The 26,933-nt window shown below is 35.1% G+C and overlaps 1 protein-coding gene and 1 long non-coding RNA gene across 2 annotated transcripts in view; both read right to left on the bottom strand.

The window, feature by feature from the left end:
* Positions 1-26,933, bottom strand: part of LOC127867883 (uncharacterized) — a 242,026-nt gene that overhangs the window by 81,606 nt on the left and 133,487 nt on the right. The window lies entirely within an intron of this gene.
* On the bottom strand, positions 12,192-12,632 carry LOC127867893 (uncharacterized). Its single transcript, XR_008043784.1, has 2 exons — positions 12,490-12,632; positions 12,192-12,333 (listed from the first exon to the last, which is right to left on the bottom strand). It is a non-coding gene; the product is annotated as an uncharacterized LOC127867893 (long non-coding RNA).

Below are 26,933 nucleotides of genomic sequence, written 5' to 3'. Positions count from 1 at the left end.
TGACATAAAACAATAATTTAAACAATAAGACTACTAGTAACAAATAAAATCAGCATCTTCTTTCAATTTCAATCATATTGTCTGTGAGAGAAGTTTTCACTCTGTTATCAAATTCATATTTATTTAAGAATTTTTACATCAGCAGGTAAACAGTTCCAGTCTTTGATCGTTTATAATTAAAAGTAGTGCTGGTAAAACCAATCACTTGAGGACATTGAGGTAAATAAAAGTTATCTTTACTATGTCTACTGTTATCACTATGTATATCAGACACTAAACTAAAATTATTATACAAAAAAAGTCATGTAAGAAGGACATTTCTTGTTAACAATTTTATAAACATGAATGAGTGTTTTTTGCTTAACTCTGTTTTGAACATTTTAACAACCAATATTACTAAAATATTTAACTTTCAAAGATGTTCTAGAGTCATATCCATGAATAAATTTAACAACTTTTATCTTTACAACTTGTAATCTATTTTTTAACTGTTTACTAATACCATTGTACTATGAAGAGCTAGCATAGTCAAAATGGCATTGAAGCAATGAGTTACATAACAATTTTCTTAATTCCATATTTGAACAGTGGTTTTGTCTATACAAAAACAGGGGTGTAGCTGCTTTTAGTCAGAGCAGGCCCGGACCTACAATTTTTTTTGAAACATGAAAAAAATTAAAATTGCTTCAACTTCAAAAATGCATTAAAATGTTGACCCTGAAGGTGGTGAGGTGTAAGAAATCTGCATTTCATATTGACATGATCCTCAGGCAATGGATTCTGGTCTTGTTCAAAGGACATATCTTCCAATTATCAACTCTACTTCTTTCTATATAGACATGCAGACAGTATTATTGGAAAGAATTCCCATGGTTTGACTTGTGAATAAGCGAGTGTTACAATTTTAAATGTTTCTCTGTTCCATATTGTTTTAAAATTTAGTTCTCTGGTATAAAGATAATACAGTAAAATTTAGTTCTCTGACATTGAGATAAAAAAGTAAAATATCAAAGAAATACAGGCCAAAGTCTTATATTTCTTACCTTATTATTTGTCTAGATATGCTTAAAATCTCACCACAGGCGTTATTGGATTTAAACAATTTCTGGGGGAGGACCCCCGCACACACACCCCGTTTTTATGTAACATATTCGGGCCTACAGCTCAAAAAGTGCTAGCTACGCCCCTGAAGAATCTTATTCTTGAGTTCACCTTTTTTAATTATATTATTAACAATAGATGTAGCAGAAAGATCAGTGTCGAATATTGAACCAAGGTGTTCAACAGATGATTGAGAAACAATAGTGTGATCATTACATTTTACATTAAAATTATGAAGTTTAGATTTCCTTTTGGAACCAAACACTATACATTCAGTTTTTCCAAGGTGTAAAGACAGTTTGTTATCCACTAACCATTTAATACAATTTGCAAGTTCTTTACAAAAAACACTACTGATGATACAAGGATCTTTGTGAAAATAAAGGATGACACTTTCATCAGCATATAGAAAAAGTTTACATAAATACAATAATCAAAAATCACTAATATCCTATATCAGTGTTAAGGCATTATGAAATGGACATGGTGTGACAAGTAACAAGAACCCTACACATTTACATCACAAAACATATGATATCTACAATTACTGGATATAATAGATCTGTTGAAAGTTAATATAAAGAGGGCAATACAAAAGAATGTACAAAAGTAGTAATAAAGACAAAACAACCAGTTTACAATGTTAAGATTTATGCAGTTGTTGGCAATAAGAGAACAATTACCATTCTTAATTTTGAATTTTGCAAGTGTAAATACATGTATGTAAATCAGAACACAAGAATTTGTTTCCCGGTCACTTTGACCTATATAAGTGCCCAATGTTTACACTCAGTGAATTTGTAAAACCAACTTATATGTGCTAACTGTCTGTCCGAAAACTTAAACATTTCCTATAACTTTTGCAATATTGAAGATAGCAACTTGATATTTGGCATACATGTGTATCTCATGGAGCTGCACATTTTGAGTACTGAAAGGTCAAGGTCATCCTTAAAGGTCAAATATACGGCTTCAAAGCGGCCCTGACAAACACATCTCTTGTTTTTACATGAAAAACCACAGACATTGTTGGAATTTGCCACATATCAGGCATTGTGCATACATTTTTAAACTCAATTTTCCACACAATGAAGCAACTTTTTAAAAAGGCACCAACAAATGTTCCTCCATCCCCTTTGCACGCTAAACAAAGAATCAGTTTTTAGCTCCACTGGCCAAATTTGTTCAAATTATGCCCCTGGGTCATATTTGACCCTGCCCCGTGGGTCACAAAATTGAAAATTGCTTATTTAAGGCCTATTTTGTGAAAACTTTCAAAATCTTCTCGTCCATAACCATTGGGCCTAGGGCTATACAATTTATTATGTAGAGACATCTGATAGTCCTCTACCAAATTTGTTCAAATTATGCCCCTGGGGACAAATTTTACCCTGCCCCGGGGGTCACAAAATTGAAAATTGCTTATTTAAAGCCTATTTTTCGAAAACTTTCTAAACCTCCTGGTTGATAACCATTGGGCCTAGGGCTATCAAATTTGGTATGTAGAGACATCTAATAGTCCTCTACCAAATTTGTTCAAATTATGCCCCTGTGGTCAAATTTGACACTGCCCGGGGTCACAAAATTGAGTATATGCGTATATAGGGTCTATTTTGTGAAAACTTTAAAAATCTTTTTGTTCATAACCATTGGGCCTAGGGCTCCCAAATTTGGTATGTAGTGGCATCTAATAAACCTCTACCAAATTTGTTCAAATAATGCCTCTGGGGTCAAATTTGACCCTGCCCCGGGGGTCAAAAAATTGAATAAACGCTTATAAAGCGCCTATTTTGTGAAATCTTTAAAAAATCTTCTTGTCGAAAACCATTCGGACTACAGCTACCAAATTTGGTTTGCAGTAACATCTTATAGTCCTCTACCAAGTTTGTTCAAATTATGCCCTTTGGGTAAAATTTGACCCTGACCGGCGGTCACAAAATTGAACATTATATACGCTTATATCTTGCTTATTTTGTGAAAACTGTTAACATATTCTTATCCTTAACTCTAGGACCTAGGGCTACCACATTTTGTATGTAGTGAGGTATAGTAGTCCTCTACAAAGTTTGCTCAAATTATGCTCCTGGGGTTAAATTTGACCCAGCCCTGGGGGTCACAAAAGTGTACATGTGCTTAAATAGGGCCTATATATTTAAGTATTTGCACATGCCGAGAATACTGGTATTTGATTCAGCCTTTTTTTCAGCAGTGGAGCGATACAGGGCCATCGCGGCCCTCTTGTTTATAAGAATATGTCAAAACGGGCAAAAGTCAGGGACAATACTGTCTAAATGCCCTTTTAACAACTCTGGTGACATGCGGCTGTAGTATATTTTCTCTGTTAATTTACAGCGAAACACAAAATGTCATTATCATAAATGTATAGCTTACATGTATATAAATATGATACGAGGTCTTACCCGGTATTTATACAAATAAACCTGGATATTTATGAAAAACACCATCTCCCTGTAAAGTGTAAAGAGAGAAGGCATTTGTTCACCAGTAACATTATGTTCAGTACTGGTAAATTGCAAGCAACGAACATGAAAAATTCAGTCCCCAATTCATCAAGTTTTTAAAAAGTTCCACTTTGCTTAAGTAATAATGCATTAATGTTGATTCTAAAGAAAAAGAGTAATCATTTATGCCTAAACTGTTCTGCTGTCCAGAAGCAAGGACGTCATACACAAGCTTTGCAACATTTATAGTTTTAGTTACTTAACAATCTAAAATGAATGTCCATTGTAAGTTTGCTATTGTATTCTTCCCTTAAATCATACATGTTTCTTGCATAATTTAATGTTCATGTCCATGGATCACAATGTATATAGAAACAAACATTATTTTGAATTATCTTTCACAGTTATATAAAATATTAGGTTAATTTTGGGATACACTAAAGCAACTATTAACATTTGTCTCAAAATGAATCATCCTCTGAAGCCCCCGATGGGATTCAAACCCATACCTCTTTCCTCTGGAGAGGAAAGTATTCTATCTTAAAATACAAGGGCATGTAAGAGGAAAACTAGCAATTTCAAAGGGATGTTTTCACAAATTAGGCATGTATTGAAGTTTGTTATTAAATACTTTAAATTGATACGTTAATATTTGAGCAAAATACCTCAATAAAAAAAATATAAAAAAAGAAAGGAAGTCTTCCTTAACTGGGCTCGATCCACTGACCCTTGGAGTAAAAGCTTAAACCAATGGGCCATCAGTGCTCCCATATAGTCAGTGGTTTATTTTATACTTTATATAAGCAATCCTTGTAATGTTACAAAATCCAACTATAACATAAGAACTTATTTTTTTCATTATAATCTATTCTATAATGATAGTAGCTAAAGAAACTTCAGCGTACAGTTTACATAGTATTGACAGACCTATTAAGTCGCGCCATTCAAAAATCATAAAAAGCGACATTTAAAGTTATGGTAGCCAGAACAATATTGATAAATGCAAACATTGGATCTAAAAAGCTGCAATAAAAAAAGAATAAAATTGAATACAAATATAAAAGTAACCCTCAAATGGGCTCGAACCATTGACCCCATGGAGTAAAAGTCTATCAAGTTTATGTAAGCAATCCTCGTATCTCACAAAATATAACGAAAACAGTCGATTTAATTTTTTAATTTACTCGATGTCAATACTATAAGTACTCCTATCAGTATGTCAGTAATGGCATCTTTAAATTTTAACAAGTTTTTAAGTACGTTGTGGGAATTCACAGATCTACATTAAATTATTACTTAAAGAATGCTTTCTTTAAAAAGACGAGCTAAAACACACATTTAAATTTTTCCTCTTTACGAAGGGTCCGCCATCTTGTTTTCTAAAGTAGTTCCAAATCCAATATGACGGCCGCCTACGTACATCAGAGAGACGGTGTGGTGTAGCCCACTGTCCGATGCGTTCAGATTGTCACACAGGTCAGTAAGACCGGTCAATCGGGACTCCTCGGACAATTCCGCCATAACGGCGATCGTCTCTCGGGTGTATTTGGTGGAAGGATATGTCTAACGCCTCTAGGCGGAAGATATTACACCGAAAATATAGTTCGGGTTACACACAAACAAATTTGCACTAAATCAACCGATAATATAGATATATAAGGACCAATATCTTTAAGGAGTAATATAATAGTAAATTTATTAATGTTATTGTTTAAAATTAGATATTATTGCATGCAAAATATTCAAATTTTAATAAATTTTAAGAAAGCCAATTAGTTGTTTATTGAAGTGAAAACAACAACATTATTCAAACTTAAAAGAATCAGTATTTCTTAAATTATATTCATTGCAACATTGCTGATGTTCGGCTGCAGGCGACAAACTTTGAGATTTAATCAATATGTTTATGTTCTATACCATTAACAATCGTACAACACTGTACAGTGGTACAGAGAAAACTCTTCGGTGTAATATAAGGAATAGTAAACTCCACATTGGTCCCAATGGCATTATAGTGACCAGCCAGGCAGTCACAAACTGTATATGGACCATAGCCATACGTCCCTCAGTGGGGCTATTATCAGTATTTAGACACCTGAAAGATTTCATGGAATGGAATGAGTGGGGCTTGATTGAATTTGAAAAACGATTCTTTCTGTGCATTTGATGATGGCAACCCTACAGTACTTCTTGCAGATATTGTTTATATTTTATCCTAGGCATTTTAATTCCAGATGTTGTTATCCCGGCCAGGCAACTAGCTTTTCAAAGCCTTAAATAATCCAGTGCCATAAAAATTAGGGACAGTGTAACAATGTTCAGTTTGGTAATATTAATATATTAAAGCATAACTTTGCCCTTGGAAATGAACTCAAGTCAGAATGGCCCCTCAAAATAAGACATACTGTATTAAAACTGAGCAGTGGTGTTGTTAAAATTTATATTATTTATCTTTTAAGAAACTTTAAGAAACATATCACAGGCATGCCCATGGTTTTGGGTCGGTACCCATAAGATGGGAAACAAAAACACTAAATATGGTCGACAGTGCAGGCATCAATTGTAAAAAGATATTTTCCATCCCTGACTGCCATTACTGACATGAAGTAATTTAACTGTAATATGTCTGGAAACAGTGTCAGTCACACTTTTCTAAATATTGATTTATTCATGCATATGTATATATATGTCATACAAGTACAGATCATACAATACAGTCAATTTACAACATTTAACAATTGGAAAACAATTATCACAGGTTTTGGATCACAATGCAGTGATAGATCACATTTTGAATATCACAGTCAAAGTTAATCAGTTAAATTCAGTTACAAGTAACTAGTCAGTGTATTTAGCAGAGATCTGAAATAACAAGTAGTTACAAGATTTGAAATCAAGACATGATATATATATACCACATGATGTCCCATGCAAGTTTTGCAACTTATTTCCAATAGGGTCCTATATATGGGTGGCAAATGTACACAAATGGTGGCATTAATACACATAAACATATCATTCATTTAAACTTGAGACTATAGTCTTGAGATCAAATAGTAAATAGCATATATTATTAGAGAGCACTGGTTATACTGTTATCTTGTTATCACATTTAGATGTATGTTTTCATGTAACATATTCGGGCCTACAGCTCAAAAAATGCTAGCTATGCCCCTGAATAATCTTATTCTTGAGTTCACCTTTTTAATAATATTATTAACAATAGATGAAGAAGATAGATCAGTGTCGAATATTGAACCAAGGTGTTCAACAGATGATTGAGAAACAATAGTGTGATCATTACATTTTACAGTAAAATTATGAAGTTAAGATAATTTCCTTTTGGAACCAAACACTATACATTCAGTTTTTCCAAGGTGTAAAGACAGTGTTGTTATCCACTAACCATTTAATACAATTTTCAAGTTCTTTACAAAAATCACTACTGATGATACTAGGATCTTTGTAAAAATAAAGGATGACACTTTTATCAGCATATAGAATAAGTTTACATAAATACAATAATCAAAAATCACTAATATCCTATATCAGTGTTAAGGCATTATGAAATGGAAATGGGTGTGACAAGTAACAAGAACCCTACACATTTACATCACAAAACATCTGATATCTACAATTACTGGATATAATATATATATGTTGAAAGTTAATATAAAGAGGGCAATACGAAAAAATGTACAAAAGTAGTAATAAAGACAAAACAACCAGTTTACAATGTTAAGATTTATGCAGTTGTTGGCAATAAGAAAACAATTACCATTCTTAACTTTGAATTTTTCAAGTGTAAATACATGTATGTAAATCAGAACACAAGAATTTGTTTCCCGGTCACTTTGAGCAATATAAGTGCCCAATGTTTACACTCAGTGAATTTGTAAAACCAACTTATATGTGCGAACTGTCTGTCCGAAAACTTAAACATTTCCTATAACTTTTGCAATATTGAAAGTAGCAACTTGGTATTTGGTATACATGTGTATCTCATGGAGCTGCACATTTTGAGTACTGAAAGGTCAAGGTCATCCTTAAAGGTCAAATATATGGCTTCAAAGCAGCACAATAGGGGGCATTATGTTTCTGACAAACACATCTCTTATTTTTACATGAAAAACCACAGACATTGTTGGAATTTGCCACATATTAGGCATTGTGTATACATTTTTAAACTCAATTTTCCACACAATGAAACAACTTTTTAAAAAGGCACCAACAAATGTTCCTCCATCCCCTTTGCACGCTAAACAAAGAATCAGTTTTTAGCTCCACTGGCCAAATTTGTTCAAATTATGCCCCTGGGTCAAATTTGACCCTGCCCCGGGGGTCACAAAATTGAACATATGCTTATATAAGGCCTATTTTGTGAAAACTTTAAAAACTTCTTGTCCATAACTGTATGGCACAGGGCTACCAAATTTAGTATGAAGTGACATGTAATAGTTCTCTTCTTAATTTGTTCAAAGAATTCCCCTGGGCTAAATTTGAAACTGCCCCGGGGGTCACAAAATTGAATATATGCTTATAAAGTGCTTATTTTGTGAAAACTTCAAATATATTCTTGTCAATAGCCATTGGACCTAGGGCTACCAAATTTGGTATGTAATGACATCTTATAATCCTCTACGAAATTTGTTCAAATTATGCCCCTTGAGTCAAGTTTGACCCTGCGCCGAGGGTCACAACATTGAACATATGCTTATATAAGGCCTATTTTGTGAAAACTTCTTGTCCATAACTGTATGGCATAGGGCTACCATTTGGTATGTAGTGACATGTAATAGTTCTCTCCTTAGTTTGTGCACATTATGCCCCTGGGGTCAAATTTGAAACTGCCCCGGGGGTCACAAAATTGAATGTATGCTTATAAAGGGCTAATTTTTTGTGAAAATTTAAAACCTTCTTGTTCATAACCATTGGGCCTAAGGCTACCAAATTTGGTATGTAGTGACATCTTATAGTTCTCTACCAAGTTGTTCAAATTACGCCCCTGGGGTCAAATTTGACCCTGCCCTGGAGGTCACAAAATTGAAAATACGCTTATATGGAGCCTTTTGTGTGAAAACTTAAAAAACTTCTTGTCCATAAACATTGGGCCTAGGGCTACCAAATTTGGTATGTAGTGACATCTTATAGTTCTCTACCTAATATGTTCAACTTTTATCCCTGGGGTCAAATTTGACCCTGCCCCGGGGGGTCACAAAATTGAACATCTGCTTATATAAGGCCTATTTTGTGAAAACTTCAAATATATTCTTGTCCATAACCATCCGGCCTAGGGCTATCAAATTTGGTATGTAGTGACATCTAATAGTCTTCTACCAAATTTGTTCAGATTTTATCCCTGGGGTCAAATTTGACCCTGCCCTGGGGGCCACAAAATCGATTATATGCTAATATAGTGCCTATTTTGTGAAAACTTTAAATATCTTCTTGTCCTTAACCATAAGGCATAGGGCTACCAAATTTGGTATGTAGTGACATCTAATAGTTTTCTACCAAGTTTGTTCAAATTATGCCCCTTGGTTCAAATTTGATCCTGCCCGGGGGTTCACTAAACTGAACATACGCCCGGGGGTTCACTAAACTGAACATACACTTATATGGGGCCTATTTTGTGAAAACTTTAAAAATCTTTTTGTTCATAACCCTTGGGTTAGGGCTACAAAATTGTGTATGTAGTGGCATCTAATAAACATCTACCAAATTTGTACAAATAATGCCTCTGGGGTCAAGTTTGACCCTGCCCAGGGGTTCACAAAACTGAACATACGCTTATATGGGGCCTATTTTGTGAAAACTTTAAAAATCTTTTTGTTCATAACCATTCGGACTACGGCTACCAAATTTGGTATGCAGTAACATCTTAAAGTCCTCTACCAAGTTTGTTCAAATTATGCCCTTTGGGTCAAATTGACCCTGACCCGCGGGTCACAAAATTTAACATTAAATTATACGCTTATATCTTGCTTATTTTATGAAAACTGTTAACATATTCTTATCCTTAACTCTAGGACCTAGGTCTACCACATTTTGTATGAAGTGATGTATAGAAGTCCTCTACAAAGTTTGCTCAAATTATGCTCCTGGGTTTTTTGACCCAGCCCAGGGGGTCACAAAAGTGTCCATGTGCTTAAATAGGGCCTATACTTAAGTATTTGCACATGCTGAGAATATTTGTTTCAGCCTTTTTTTCAGCAGTGGAGCGATACAGGGCCATCGTGGCCCTCTTGTTTATAAGAATATGTCAAAATGGGCTTAAGTCAGGGACAATACTGTCTAAATGCTCTTTTAACAACTCTGGTGACATAAGGGTTTTTTTTCCACTTTTTGGGAAGATAGCCCATGGCTTTGGAATTGTGAATTTTATCGGCATTTTCATGAAATTGGGAAAATAAATTAATTAGCCTTTTTTTCCACATGAAAAGTCCACTGATTAGGGAAATACTAAATTTGATATAACTCTTTATAATCATTCAAATTAAAAGAATAAAATCATATAATACTTTGTTAGATGTAATTGAATTGAAATTGAGATAAAATACACATGAGACTTCTTTCTAAAAACAAAAACAAAAATTTTTTTATATTTTTTTTGGAAATTGGGAATTTTTTGCCACATTTTTGGAAAAAAGTATACTTTTTGGGATTGGGAACATAGCCGAATTTCGGCTATAAAATCGGGCCAAAAAAACCCTGGACATGCGGCTGTCGTATATTTTCTCTGTAAATTTACAGCGAAACACAAAATGTCATCATCATAAATGTATAGCTTACATGTATATAAATATGATACGTGGTCTTACCCGGTATTTATACAAATTAACCTGGATATTTATGAAAAACACCATCTCCCTGTAGAGTGTAATGAGAGAAGGCATTTGTTCACCAGTAACATTATGTTCAGAACTGGTAACGAACATGAAAAATTCAGTTCCCAATTCATTGAGTTTTTAAAAAGTTCAACTTTGCTTAAGTAATAATGCATCAATGTTGATTCTTAAGAACTGAGTAATCATTTATGCCTAAACTGTTCTGCTGTCCAGAAGCAAGGACGTCATACACAATTTTAAGCTTTACAACATTTATAGTTTTGGTTACTTAACAATCTTAAATGAATGTCCATTCTAAGTTTGCTGTCGTATTCTTCCCTCAAATCATACATGTTTCTTGCATAATTGAATGTTCATGTCCATGGATCACAATGTATATAGAAACAAACATTATTTTGAATTATCTTTCACAGTTATATATTTAATATAAGGCTAATTTTGGGATACACTAAAGCAAATATTAACATTTGTCTCAAAATGAATCATCCTCTGAAGCCCCCGATGGGATTCAAACCCATACCTCTTTCCTCTGGAGAGGAAAGTATTCTATCTTAAAATACAAGGGCATGTAAGAGGAAAACTAGCAATATCAAAGGGACGTTTTCACAGATTAGACATGTATTGAAGTTTGTTATTAAATACTTTAAATTGATAAGTAAACATTTGAGCAAAATACTCCAATAAAAAATAATAAAAAAGAAAACAAAAGAAAGGAAGTCTTCCTTAACTGGGCTCGATCCACTGACCCTTGGAGTAAAAGCTTAAACTAATGGGCCATCAGTGCTCCCATATAGTAAGTGGTTTATTTTATACTTTATATAAGCAATCCTTTAAATGTCACAAAATCTAACTATAACATAAGAACTCCCAAAATTATCTTTTTCATTATAGACTCTATGCTATATTGATAAATGCAAACATTGGATCTAAAAAGCTGCAATTAATAAAAAGAATAAAAGAATAAAATTGAATAAAAATTAAAAAGTAACGCTTGATTGGTAATTGTTGGCTCGGGTACTACTTACATGTACCCCGGGTACTCTTAAGTATACTTACATGTACCCCGGGTACGGTAAATATACTAAAATGTACCCGGGAAATGTAACGCTAAATCGGTCTTTGTCGGCTACTTTTTGAAATTTATTATATTAACATGTATGTCAATTTTCTGTAAGATGGCCTCTATATTAAAATCATTATCGAAACTCATATTCAACAAGAGTGCCAAACTGTCACAAGATACGCCCGTTCGAAGGTTTTGGACACCATGCTCAATGCTTGAAATGCACTAAGTGACCTCAAGACCTAGTTATTGACTTGGCATGACCCATATTTGAACTTGACCTAGATATCATTTAGATGTAACATCTGACTAAATTTGGTGAAGATCAGATGAAAACTACTTCAATTAGAGAGCGGACACCATGCTAAATGCTTTAAATGCACCATGTGACCTCGTTTTTGACTGGGCATGACCCATATTCGAACTTGACCTACATATCATCTAGACACAACTTGTAACCAAATTAGGTGAAGATCAGATGAAAACTACTTCAATTAGAGAGCGGACACCATGCTAAATGCTTGAAATGCACTAAGTAACCTCGTGACCTAGTTTTTGACCCGGCATGACCCATATTTAAACCTGACCTACATATCATATAGACACAACTTTTGACCAAATTTGGTGAAGATCGGGTGAAAACTACTTCATTTAGAGAGCGGACACCATGAAATCCTTGAAATGCACTAAGTGACCCCATGACCTAGTTTTTGACCCGGCATGACCCATATTCCAACTTGGCCTAGATATTGTCTAGACTCAACTTCTGAGCAAGTTTGGTGAAGATCGGATGAAAACTATTTGAATTAGAGTCCGGACAAAGTGGCGCCGTTGAAAATGCACTAATTGACCCTATGACCTAGTTTTTGACCCGGCATGACCCATATTCGAACTTGGCCTATATATCAACTAGATGCAACTGCTGACCAAGTTTGGTGAAGATCGGATGAATACAATTTGAAATAGAGTCCGGACAAAGTGGCCCCTTTGAAAATGCACTTATTGACCCTATGACCTAGTTTTTGACCCGGCATGACCCATATTCGAACTTGGCCTAGATATCAACTAGATGCAACTGCTGACCAAGTTTGGTGAAGATCGGATGAATACAATTTGAATTAGAGTCCGGACAAAGTGATGCCTTCCGCCCGCCGCCCGCCCGCCCGCCCGCCAAGGGGTTTCACATAATACGTCCCGTATTTTATACGGGCGTATAAAAAGCATGTTAGTGCAGTTTTGTTAAAAGAGAAATTTGTTTAAGATAATCGGTAGCGCGTTTTACGACATCGGATTTTGGGCGAAATATAACTCAGGTACAGTCTAAAATCGACCGGGTACGATTAAGTATATTTACCATACCTGGGGTACATGCAAGTATACTTAAGAGTACCCGGGGTACATGTAAGTAGTACCCGAGCCGACAATGACCAAACAAGCAAAAGTAACCCTCAAATGGGCTCGAACCATTGACCCCGTGGAGTAAAAGTCTACCGTTTGGACCACTCGGCCTAGTTCTTCTTGAATGATCTGAGCTTTTTATGAGTACATACGTACTCGGAGGGTCAATAGCTGGGAGTTGGATTATTGCAACTACACTCGGCCATCCATGCTAATACAATGAGTGATGTGTTTCATACTTTATCAAGTTTATGTAAGCAATCCTCGTATCTCACAAAATATAACGATAACAGTCGATTTAATTTTTATATTTACTCGATGTCAATACTATAACTTATAGTATTGACATCGAGTAAATTAAAAATTTTGTACTCCCTATCAGTTACACGTATGTCAGTAATGGCATCTTAAAATTTTAACAAGTTTTTAAGTACGTTGTGGGAATTCACAGATCTACATTAAATTATTACTTAAAGAATGTTATCTTGAAAAAGACGAGCTAAAACACATGTTTAAATTTTTATCTCTTTACGAGGGGGCCGCCATCTTGTTTTCTAAAGTAGTTCCAAATCCAATATGACGGCCGCCTACATACATCAGAGAGACGGTGTGGTGTAGCCCACTGTCCGATGCGTTCAGATTGTAAGACCGGTGTGACACAATGCATATTTTTTTAATTTTGTGGCTACAAAATACCAATTATCGTATGTGTGTCGAATAGAGAGGGTCTAGTGGTAATAAACTGGTACCAGTACTCAGGGGTTTCAGGTTAGATCCCCCTCCCCCACCCACGCTCACACCTATCCTACCAATTCCTCTTCGGCAAGAGACGATAAACCGAGATGCAGTGTACAAGGCGCTTTACACCGGACACCAAAAAACCCAAATATTGATGATGATGATGATGATGATGATGATGATGATGATGATGATGATGATGATGATGATGATGATGATGATGATGATGATGATGATGATGTTGTTGTGTTGTTTTAATAACAAGCTGATTTGCATTCATTCATACTACCGTCAAATAATAGTTAATTCATCAATAAAAAAAAATTGTATTACAAAAGATAAGAGGATTCGCTACTGCATGCTCGCGCGATAAAGAACAACTCTTGTACGTACAGACCCTGTTGTGTAACAGAATTGTTTTCCATGGATACATATGCGCGTACGTTAAATCAAATAATCAAATCGCTGAAGGCACTCAAGTTGTTCGCTATTGCATTATTTATGACGCAACTCATTTTTCAAAATTAATCGCAAGTTTGAAATGAACACAAGCCATTCAAATTTATAAAGAGTGTGTCTTAACGCACTTTTTATCATCCTATTTATTTAATAGAGATTACTTAGACAAAATAATATCAAGGCCCTTTTTGACGTTCTGAAAGCATAGAAAGTATGATGAAAATGTTAATGAGAACTGAATTTAAAGACAATTTGCATCACCATCATATTTAATGAATATAGTTAGAATATTGAATACCTATCTCACTAAGAATATAATTTCATGATTGAAATTCCCTGTACAAAACTTTTGATTTTTGACACCATATACAAATTCAAAATATACAATAAGATAAATGATGAAAATAAATAAAAAATAAATCTGCAAGCAATTATTTTTACTCACGAATTAGGTAGTCATAAAGACAGCCCTGTTGACCCATACTTTGTTGTTTATGCATGACTGTTACCCTAACAGTTCACACGGTGTCAACAACTCTGACCTAGACATGGGTATATAGCACTAATGTGCGTTTTCGGCGTAGCTTTTTTACCCAGCTTTTCATCTTAAATGACTTTTACATAACGCCAGCAGATACGCATGAATATATTCGAATATTTCATAGGCTGATTTGAGATAAAACCTCTGAACTTTGGCTACATCACTGTATCTGTGCTCAGCGCAAAGGAAGTAGCACTATTCAGTGTAAGGAAAATCCGGACTACTCTCTGTATGTTCAAACGACACAAATTGTGGCAAAGTCATAATTACGCGTTAAAATCCATCTCGCAGAATTTCAGGGGTGGTAATCGTTCACTAAATCGTCCAGTCAATATATAATTGACTATCGATATTCACAGCTTTGCTTTCATTATGAAAAAACAAACATTACCGAAATAGTATAGTGTCACGATAAGAGGAAAATATGTTAATTATCCAACCACAAATGTTTGCCTTACTCGGTCAGCACGTCTAGAAATCGTTCCTGAACGCCTGGATAGGCTGCCCTTATTTACAAGTTTGCTATTTTGAATTCAATTTTGTATCGAAAAGCATTGTGCTAAAATGTGCCATTAATAATTCGCAATGAGATTTGTTATAACCCTCGTCGTGCGAAAATGGGTCTTATTCCATATGCGCCCATCATATATAGAGACCACTCAGCCTGCGTACCTCTCAGTCTGGTCAGGGGATACATAATGAGACCCTAACACATTGAGTGTTTTATAGCGAACAGCATCGCCTCTGACCAGACTGCGCAAATGCAAAGGTTGGGCTTACGATACGCTGGCCGAAACGCATAAGACCCATTTTCGCAGGACGCGGCTATGAAAGAGTGATTTAAATGTGTCGACTGCGCGTAAATCAAATATATGCATACGATATATTTCGATGGTGAAAAAATACACTCATAGTAAGGCATTTGAGGACACATATGATGTGCACTCCCGTGGTATAATTTTTATCTACTTACACTTATGTGTGGTTTGACAATGATAACACACATTTCATGCGGACAATATGCGACTTACAAGTGAAAAAACACAATAGTTAAACTTTTGTTTTCAATTTAATTATTAAGAAAGGTAAATTGCAAACTTTATTTTAAAGTCAGCATTTACTCAAGGTTACTCAAAGGTTCACCCTCCAGGTACAGGGCGAAGACATACCATCCATAGTAGACAATCCTATCAAATGCTTTGGAAAATGGTACGATGCCAGCCTTAACGACACAAGCAGCATAAACCGCACCAAGAACCAACTCCAAGACGGTCTGAAGCAGATAGACCAGACATCACTTCCTGGGAAATTCAAGGCATGGTTATACCAACATGGATTGTTACCAAGACTCATGTGGCCTCTAATGCTGTATGAGATAGCAGTTTCTACTGTGGAAGGCTTTGAAAGAACCATCAACAGATACCTCCGTAGATGGCTAGGGGTCCCACCAAGTTTCACCAGCATCGGACTGTATGGGAGGACCAACCAGCTCCAACTCCCAATATCATCAGTTGTCTAGGAGTACAAAGTTGCTAAGGCCAGGATGGTGGTGACACTGAAAGAATCTTCTGATGACCTGATCTGGATGGCAGGCATAGAGACTAGAACCGGAAGGAAGTGGTCGGCAAGCCAGGCGGTGTCCCAAGCTGAAAGTATACTGAGACACAAAGACATCGTCGGAACTACTACGGAGGGCAGACAAGGGCTTGGTATGATAAAACCATAGCGATGGAGCACGGCAGATAAAAGGGAAAGGAGTCAGATGGTGCAGAAGGAAATCAGGGCGAGCGAAGAGGAGAGCAGAAGAGCCCGTTTAGTTGAAATGGGTGGACAATGTGCCTGGAACAAATGGACAACAACAGAGAGGAAGTTGACTTGGGCAGACATCTGGCAGTATGAGCCGCTAAGACTCAAATTCCTTTTAAGGTCAGTTTACGACCTGCTGCCATCCCCAACCAACCTCCACAGATGGGGTATAGTGGAAGACCCAAGTTGCAGTCTTTGTAACAAGCCAGGCACCATGGAACACATCCTGTCATCATGTCAGACTTCGCTGACACAAGGCCGCTACAGATGGAGACACGATGCTGTCCTTAGGGAGCTAGCAGATGTACTTGAGCGCGAGAGAAGGAAGAAAAGAACAGCAAAAAAAACAGCATCTACAAAGATCAATAAAAGAACAGCAAAGAAAACAACATCTACAAAGATCAACTTTGTCTAGGCAGGGGAAACAACCACAAAGCAAGCTCCTAGAAACACGTCGATGAATCAGACCAATGGGAGATGAAAGTCGACTTAGGGAAGAAGCTGGTTTTTCCCGAGATCGTCCAAACTACACTGAGGCCTGACATAGTGATTTGGTCCACCAAACACAAGAAGCTGGTGACCATTGAACTCACCGTCCCATGGGAATCAAGGTGCGACATGGCATATGAGCGGACAAAAGCCAAATACACTGATCTCTTAGACCAGTGCAGTTCCCGCGGTTGGAAAACATGGCTGTTCCCGATCAAAATTGGCGCCAGAGGCTTTCCCGCACAATCACTGTGGAGGATGCTAAGTGCCCTAGGAATCAGGGGAGGAGAGAGAAAGAGAGCTGTTGGGAGACTAGGTCAAGCAGCAGAGAGAGCGTCCAGTTGGCTATGGATTAAGAGAGATGAGAAGAGCTGGCTGCTAACCACTGACCCGTAGTGCCTGATCAGCACTGCGGTTCCACCGCCCGGAGAGTGTCCTGGGATTAAAGGATGAAACACTTGTTGATGGGCGGCTCCCAGCTGATGAGTCAGTGGTTTCGTGCAGCACAGACTGTATTCAATACAATACGCCGACTACCTTTTTAAAAGATATTTCATGTTATATTTAGTTGTTTTTATATTCGGTTTGAGCGATTATAAAGCATTTTTGTTGTTGTCTATAGTATAACTCTAGAAATTGGTGACTCATGTTCAACGTTTTATTAATTGAGAACTGTGAATATAAACAAACTTAACCTTCTACTATTGCCTTGTTAGCATCCGTGAATACAAAAGATCGCCGCTATCTAATGAGAACAAAAGAACGTTTCCCAGACATATCAAATTTAACCCCGCTGAAGAATTTAACGCAACATCCCACTATACTTATTTATTATCAGACGTTTTTTTCCCCGCATCTATTAATAGCCTCTTATTATGAATGACCTGTGCTGTGCAAAAATACTACGTCATTAAGACGCAGCAGATAGTGGACTATTTTAATCAATCATAAACATTCTCTTCCGCAATACATGTAATACAAACATTGTTTATTGATTTTTTCTATATACGCTCTGTTCAAACATATTGCATTAAACACGATATTCACATTATGTTTCCATTTGTGAATGAATATACATTTTAGTTTAAAGTAAGTCTTTTCCAAGCGAAGTTCCAGTTATGGCGGAAAGTGTCGTCCCTAATTGCCGGTTCAGGCACGCACGGACAGACGGATTGATACAGGTCTGCACATACAAAGAACCGCCGTTGTGACGAATACATGTGTACATTAACACCCCAAGAAACCCGAAACCTTGTGAGAAGTGTAAAACCATTGGAGCAGTGTTCGGTATTTTACCATGAACTTACATAGGGTATGATAATTGGAAAAAAATAAAATTTTCAAGTCCAATCTAAAACAACTGTGTATTAACATTGAAAACAAAGGTATTGGCCTACATGTAGAAAAAATCCTTAAAATTTTCTTAAAAATGAGCGAAATGTGGCTCCATGAACTAGAATATCTTGCAAAATGGGCCATGTTCATGAATTTAGTGGAGAAAAACTGCATTAATTTTCAAGTTATTTCATGAAAATAAAACGGGACGGACAAACACTGCTCCAATGGTTTTACACTGCTCACAAAGTTTCCTCGGGTGATAAACGAGCTGACTGCATGCGGGCATGGTAATAAATAATGGGTGTAAGGAGACAAACTCTTGTAAGATCATCTTTGTCGGAGTTTTGAATCGCCTCCCTTTAACAACATTTATTTGCATACGATGCGAATATGTCAAGTTCAATTTTAGTAAAAAAGAAGGAAAAATAGTTTCAACTCAAAATACTGCTTTTGTATGCGTGTCAAACGTTGCAAAATTTAATGTTTTCATATGTATGTGGTATATTTGTATATGTATGTTGTATATTTCCATTTGTGTGTGGTATAATTGCATATATATGTTGTATATTTCCATTTGTGTGTGGTATAATTGCATGTATGATGTAATGCATAACAAATATATATATATATATATATATATATATATATATATATATATATATATATATATATATATATATATATATATATATATATATATATATATATATATATATATATATATATATATATATATATATATATATATATATATATATATATATATATATATATATATATATGGTGTCCGCCTAGCGACCGGGAGGTCACGGGTTCGATCCCCGCTGTGAGAGCGTTCTTTCGATCCCCCATATAGACACCAAGTACTGGTTCTTGGCCCAGGAAACGGACTCGAGAGCATTTCAAATAAGTAGGAATTACTTTCTATGCAATCGAGCTAAAATAAATAGGTTTAAACTAAATATATGTTGTATAATTTCATATTAATGTTTGATATTTTCATATATATATGTTCTAAAAGTTCATATATGTATGCAATATTTTGATATATATGTGGTATATTTTGATATATTTGTTGGATAATTTTCATATATATGTTGGATAATTTTCATATATATGTTGGATAATTTTTATATATATGTTGGATATTTGTCCTATAATTGCATGCTGGGAAATATTTTAACGGGTATAACTAAACAACGGATATGGCTTTTTCGAGCTTAAAGTGGCCGACAAAGACATGTGAGTAAAATGATTACGCATTTGGTTTCAAATTCTGAGTCTCAAAAGGCAAACAAATATTAAGTTTTGGAGCATTACTACAGTATGAATGTGCACATTAAGCATCCTGCACTTATTTGTAACATTATGGTGTTTTTTTCATTTTTTTTAGCAGTATCTATCAATTCGGATATGCACACTTCGGCTTATTTATAAATCATGACAGACGGTGGTTTAACAAATGCAATTTCCTGTAATTTCATATTCTTCCAATATTTTATTGATATAATCTGGAGTATCATCGATTTTAAAGCATGAATTTGCCATTTGTTACAGAAGTCTCTTTAAGCTAAACTGTATTTTCAGTACATTTGTTGTCAGTATTGATGAAGAGGAGCAGAACATCATAGCATCAGCAACCCTTGTAGAGGCCCTGAATTCAGATGGTGTGCTTAAACTTATAATATTTGTAACTTGAAAAAAAGCAACACAATTTTATGTCAAATTTGGAATTAATAAATGTGATTATTGTCAATCTGTTACCAATACTTCAATTTCCATTTTATTCATGTCAAATAAAATATACCTTAGGCCAGATTTTTTTAATAAAATGATTTTCGGACCCGCCGACTCCAATTTTTGACGAAACCAAAAAAAAAAATTTAATTTTTTTTTTCGGATGCCAAAAGGTGGCTTTTAAACACGAAACGCTTGCCGGGTTTTAGAAAAAGTTCAAATGAGTTATAAATCATCATAATAAACCCAGTTTTAATTACCCACATTAATACGCGAACCTCCTTCATCGTGTACATGTGCTGGAATTTACCAACAGCTACGCCATCATTGTTTGTGCAAGAAGTTGATGAACGCTACAACGCTTTCATCAGCAAAGTCTGCTAATTTCCCAATAATTATGCAACCGTCAAATAAACTCCTGAATGCAATCGATTTGTAAGTAAATATTTTATTATTTCTTTACAATTTTATAAAATTGATAGTATAAAAATGACTAAAAAATCTTATGAACGCAATAAGAAAAAAACGATTTTAATTTATCATTTGCTCGAAATGCGAAACCCATTTACGCCTATCAACTTTAAACATTCCATATTTTACGCACAAATACGGTCATATTTTAGAGAATACAATTTTATGTGTCGTTTAATGTAGTTGTAGTGACGAATTTGTGCATTTAATATGTGTTTTTTCGTTATTTTCAATGGGTACGAAACTTTGGTTTTGTTCCGAACTGGTTCGTACCAAAAGTTCAAAAATCGCAAAATCAACAGTTTCTAAAACGATTTCAAACCATGTATGTCCAAATAAAATAGTCAAGTTTATGGGGGTTATTATCGGATTAACAGCTCCTTTATGACATTGAACTATAAATTATGCTATCCTGGGATAAACTGTCACGAAGATCAATAATTATAACGATTATTAGGGACGCTATTTCTTTAATCAATACCATGACAAAAATACATGTTACCTTGTTCCAACAGGCATTTGTGTTTAACAGTTCCATTATTAAAATGTTTTGGGAACGATATATTTTAATTAAGATACCAACTATTTCTGAAATCAAAAGTAGGTCCTTCACTCGACGACTATATTTCGGATATGTTAAAATTCGGACATATAGAAAGATAGTGACATTTATGTGTTGATTTGTTGTATAAAGTTTGTACAAATATGTTTTGTGTTATTTCAGACAACAAGAATGGATGGTGGCAATTATCCTGGGTCTTTCTGTCAAGAAATAGATGTGAAAAAATATTCATTTAATTGAACCTGGAAATCAACCACCCCATCTAACAGAAAACCTTTTAACAAAAGTTGTTGTTTTAGAATTTGTGAAATTTGATAATAAACAGAAGTTTATGTATATCATGTCCAAATGACCAAATGTATAATCTGTTTAACAATTTGAATTGAGATGCTTTATTTTCTGATGTTTGATTTATTTTTCCTTTCAGATAATATATATTTGTGTGATTCTAGGTTTTAATAAATCATTCTGAAACATTTATGCAGCATACTGTTACATTATTGTTAACGTTATTATATTGTGTTGGTTATCTGGTTTATCACGTGGAAAAAATGTTATTTATATAAAAATAAAGCTTTTAATATTAAGACTGATGAAGGTACTTATTGTTATTTATGTATAAACATACTTCTCAGAGTAATACAAATATAGTAAATGCCATTATTAATTAATGTAGTAAGGTTCCTTAAATGATTGTCCTTATTGATTAAGTTTGAATTACGGGCGGTTTTCACACCGCGATAAAGTGGCGGCAACTTTTTTGGGGCCAATGAAACCCCTGAAAAGCGTTTTATTATGCTATTTGTATTTGTCTGCGGTATTGTTTTTTACTGGACAATAAACTATAAATGTTTCTTTTAAACCTCAATAGCTTATTGGTTGTTTGTGGAGATAAAGTATTTTTAATGCAACATACGGATTCCTTGTGAATAAAAACATAAAAAAATCACCAACAGGTTTATTATAGACAAGTGAAAAGATTGCATAACTTTTGAACTTATATCTATATAGTTAAAATATTTTAAAAATTCAAACTAATTTAAAACTGCAAATCAAGACCTACAGTCTGATTATGATCATTTTGCACATCAACATGTTTGAAAAAAATCACTGTGGTTGCTTAGTAAAAAGAACTTCATACCATAACATTTTTAAAATGAGTGCATATTTGGTCACCCATCTTTTTTTCCGTCCTCCTTTTCGACACTTTTAGAAAAAAAATCCGAAAATCATTTTAATAAAAAATGTTGGCCTTACCACCTAACTGACGCTGGATTGGTCATTGTCCGCTTGGGTACTACTTACATGTACCCCGGGTACATGTTAGTATTCTTTCATGTACAACGAGTACGGTAAATATACTCAAACGTACCCAGCCGATTTTAGACTGTACCCGACTGTTTTTTCCGTTCCAAATCAGATGTCGTAAAACGGGCTACCGATTACAGTAACTACGAAACAAATTGCTATTTAAAAAAATGCATCAACATGCTTGTTGAGTATGAGTTTCAATAATATAGATGCCATTTAACAGAAAATTGACATTAATATGAAAATAATTAATTTAAAAAATAATTGCTGACAATGATCGATTTAGCGGTAAAGTTCCCGGGTACGTTTGAGTACATGTACTGTACCCGGGGTACATGTAAATATACTTAAGTATACCTGGGGTACATGTAAGTAGTACCCGAACCGACAATGACCAATCGACTGAATCGAGCCTAACTGACCATCCCATTCCTTATTTACGCTGTTTAAACATTGAAATGCATTCATCATTATAATTGATTGAAGATGTGGTGACACTTTGTATTTCAGACCATTCAACCAAGCAACATGCCTGTGATTACATTTTATCTGTGCTGAGGCAAGGTTTGTCATTCACATTTTTTCTTATCTCTTTACTTTCAATTGAAACTTGCAAATGTGATTGATTACATGTTGAATGATAATTAGGGATTCAAATAATACAAATATGTTCATGTGCTTGGATTTTTTTCAGATTGTTTATTGCGAAAATTTTGATTGATTTGTTTTAATTTCAAAGTAAACATTGTGATGTGGTCACTTCTTAATATACTGAATGTTTTGTAATTGGTAATACATTGGGTAGCCGCACATGCGCATATATCACAAAAACTTGCTTTACTTTCTGTCTCAAGAAGCACAAAGGTCAGGAGGCATCTAATGCATACAATTATTTGCGGACCTTTTTAGCTCGACTATTATATATGAAATATATATAGTGGAGCTATCCTACTCATCCCGGCGTCGGCGTTCCCGTTAGTGTTCGCATGAGAGTGCAAAATTTAAAGTTTGCGTACCACCCCAAATATTTCCTATGTCCTTTGACATATTGCTTTTATACTTTGCATACTTCTTTACCAACATGACCCCAATCTATAAATATGAGCAGACAACTGTATCAAGCATTTTGACAGAGTTATGGCCCATTTTATACTTAGAATATGCATATTATTGATAAATCTATGTTAAAGTTTGCGTACCACCTCATAATTTTCTATGTCCTTTGACATATTGCTTTCATATTTTGCATACTTCTTAACCAACATGATCCCAATCTATAAACAAGAGCAGACAACTGTATCAAGAAATTTGACAGAATTATGGCCCCTTTTATACTTAGATAATTGAGCATTTGTTTAAGTTTTGTGTTTTGGTCCATTTTACTCCTGAAGTATCATAGCTATTGCTTTCAGACTTGGAAAGTTCGCTAACTATCATAAGGGGACTGTACAGGGCAAGTTGCATAACTCTGGTTGGCTTTTTAACGGAATTATTGCCCTTTTTTGTCTTAGTAACTTTGAATATTTTTGTCAAATTTTGTGTTTAGATCCACTTTACTCCTAAAGTATCAAGGATATACTGCTTTCAAACTTCAAATACTTTCGTACTATCATGATGGTACTGTACCTGGCAAGTTAAATTTGACCTTGACCTTTGAATGACCGTGACTCACAAGGTCAAATTAATAAATTTTGATTAAATTGCCATAACTTCATGATCACATTTGATTCATACATTGACAAAACAACACTTACCTGACATACCACAATGCACTCCACCCAAACCATCCCCCACGCTCCACCCCAGAATCCCCCCCCCCCAAAAAAAAAACTAATATTTTTTTTTTCTGATTTTTGAAAGATCATCTATTAAATGACCACACACCCATATTATACCCCCCCCCCCTCTCCATGATGGCTTACATTATACTGTAGAGCACTCGAATAGTCGAGCACGCTGTCCTCTGACAGCTCTTGTTTATGACTATAATTACCGTGTGTTTAAACAATGTTTACCAATACTGTACATGAATTAATTTTAAACTTAGTTCATTTATGTTGGTTCATTTTGAAGACAAGCCTCTACATTTAAAATTATTTGAAAATTAAACATCACAATGGAAAATGCCATATTGCAATGTATAAAAAAATCCTAATGCATGCTTAAAGATATTTTATTTATTTTGTATTGCAGAGAAGACAAGTGCTGGTACTCCTAGTGATGGTGTTGGCGGTGGGGGCGGTGGTGATGGTGGGGGGGAGGTAAGGCTGTTTGTGATGATGATTATGATTATGACAAGGATTGTAATGCTGATATCGATAATTCTGATGATGATAATGGTGACCATGGGTGGATAATTATACCCCCACAAAAGTTTAGGGGGGTAAATAGGAGTGAGCTTTTCTGTCGGTCGGTCTGTTTGTCGGTCCGTATTAAGTGTCCGCTCTCTAATTCAAGTAGTGTTCATCCGAGCTTCAAAACACTTGGTCAGAAGTTGTATCTAGATGATGTGTAGGTTAAGTTCGAACATGGGCCATGCCAGGTCAAAAACTAGGTCAAGGGGTCACTTAGCGTGTTTTAAACATTGAGCATGGTGTCCGCTGTTTTATGTGAAGACAACATGCATAATTAATATTCTGTGTCAATTCGGCATGTGGGGGTATTCATCACGTCTGTGACAAAGCTCTAGTTTATGAGGTTTATGATAGTTGTGAGCAAGATGATAGTGTTTGTAAGGCTGGTGACAATGATGGTGATTGTGGTAATTATGATCATGGCAATGATAATTATGCTTAAGATTGTGACAATTTTAATGATGATGATGAATGAGGATGTCAAACAGGGGGGGGGGGGGTAATGATGATGTTGATTATAGTTATGATGATGTATAATTTGGTGGTTGAAATTATGGTACATGTATTGCTGACAAGGATCATTATAATGCTGATTATGGTGACCATGAGCGGATGATGATTGATGCTGCTGTTTATGTTGACAAAAAGGAGGATTTATGATGGTGATGATGAAATTCATTGAGTTAATTTCCTACTTTGTTTTTATAACACAAATACATTTTTAGGAATGATCATTATATCACACATTTAACCTGTATTGTGTTATAAATTAAATCTTATTGTTACAACATAATAAACTCATTCACAATCTTACGACCAACCTTCAAAAATGCAGCTTTCTAAAACGCAGCATAGAAGTTGGCCTATCATGCTGTGAATGTTACCACACTTACCCTTTCATTCTTAAAGGAATGGTCAAGGCTTGCTCAAAAGTGATCAAAATTTGAAGCTTGTATGTAAGAAAGGGTTATGATATTTAACAGTTCTCTATTATTCACAATGTATTAGTGTTTATGTCTTGCCATTATTTATAGATGTGTGTTAATTGCCATTTTTTTAAATGCTGTAATTATACCCTATAATTATATAGGAGTATAGGGCTATATAGGAGTCAGTTATATAGGGCTATATAGGAGTCAGTTTGTCGGTCTGTCTGTCTGGCCCAAAATTTGATCCGATCTTCACCAAACTTGGTCACAAGTTGTATCTACATGATGTGTAGGTCAAGTTTGAATATGGGTCATGCCTGGTCAAAAACTAGGTCACGTGGTCAATTAATGCGTTTTAAACCGAAAGATTTTCCGGACCATAACTATGTCATTTATGGTTAGATTTTCAAATGACTTGGTACATTTGTTCACCATCATGGGCTGGTGTGTAATGCGAAAGAAGTACGTCGATATCTCCAAGGTCAAGGTCACATTGGATTTCAAAGGTCAAAATGCTTGTCTGGACCATAACTATGTCATTTATCATTAGATTGTAAAATGACTAGGTACATTTGTTCACCATCATGGGACGGTGTATCGCGCAAAAGAATTATGTCGATATCTCCAAGGTCAAGGTCACACTTTTGAGTTCAAAGGTCAAAAATGACCATAAATGAGCTTGTCCTGGCCATAACTTTGTCGTTTATTGTGAGATTTTAAAATCATTTGGCACATTTGTTCACCATCATTGGACGGTGTGTCACACGAAAGAATTACGTCGATATCTCCAAGGTCAAGGTCAAACTTTAAGCTCAAAGGTCAAAAATGGCCATAAATGATCTTGTCCGGGCCATAACTATGTCATTCATTGTGAGATTTTAAAATTACTCGGTACATTTTTCACAATCATTGGACGGTGTGTCATGTGAAAGAATAACGTTGATATCTCCAAGGTTAAGGTTACACTTGGAGTTCAAAAGTCAAAAATGGCCATAAATGAGCTTGTCCGTCCATAACTATTTCATTCATTGTGAGATTTAAAAATGACTCTGTACATTAATTTTGTTCACAGTCATTGGACGGCGTGTCATGCGAAATAATTCAAGAGTTCAAAGGTCAAAATGGCCATAAATGATAATGGCATAATAATTCTTAAAAATCGCCATAAATTAGCTTCTCTTTTTGTGAAGACAGAATGCAAAATATTCTGTGTCAATGCAGCATGTGGGGGTATATGTCACGTCTGTGACAAAGCTTTAGTTGTTTCCTGTACAGACCAGTGTTTTATCTAAAGGCTATATTAGATATTTGTTTTAATGTTTTTTA

The sequence above is a fragment of the Dreissena polymorpha genome, chromosome 2 (genome assembly GCF_020536995.1).
Source record: "Dreissena polymorpha isolate Duluth1 chromosome 2, UMN_Dpol_1.0, whole genome shotgun sequence".
NCBI lineage: Eukaryota > Metazoa > Mollusca > Bivalvia > Myida > Dreissenidae > Dreissena > Dreissena polymorpha.
This window is presented reverse-complemented; position numbering and strand designations above follow the sequence as displayed.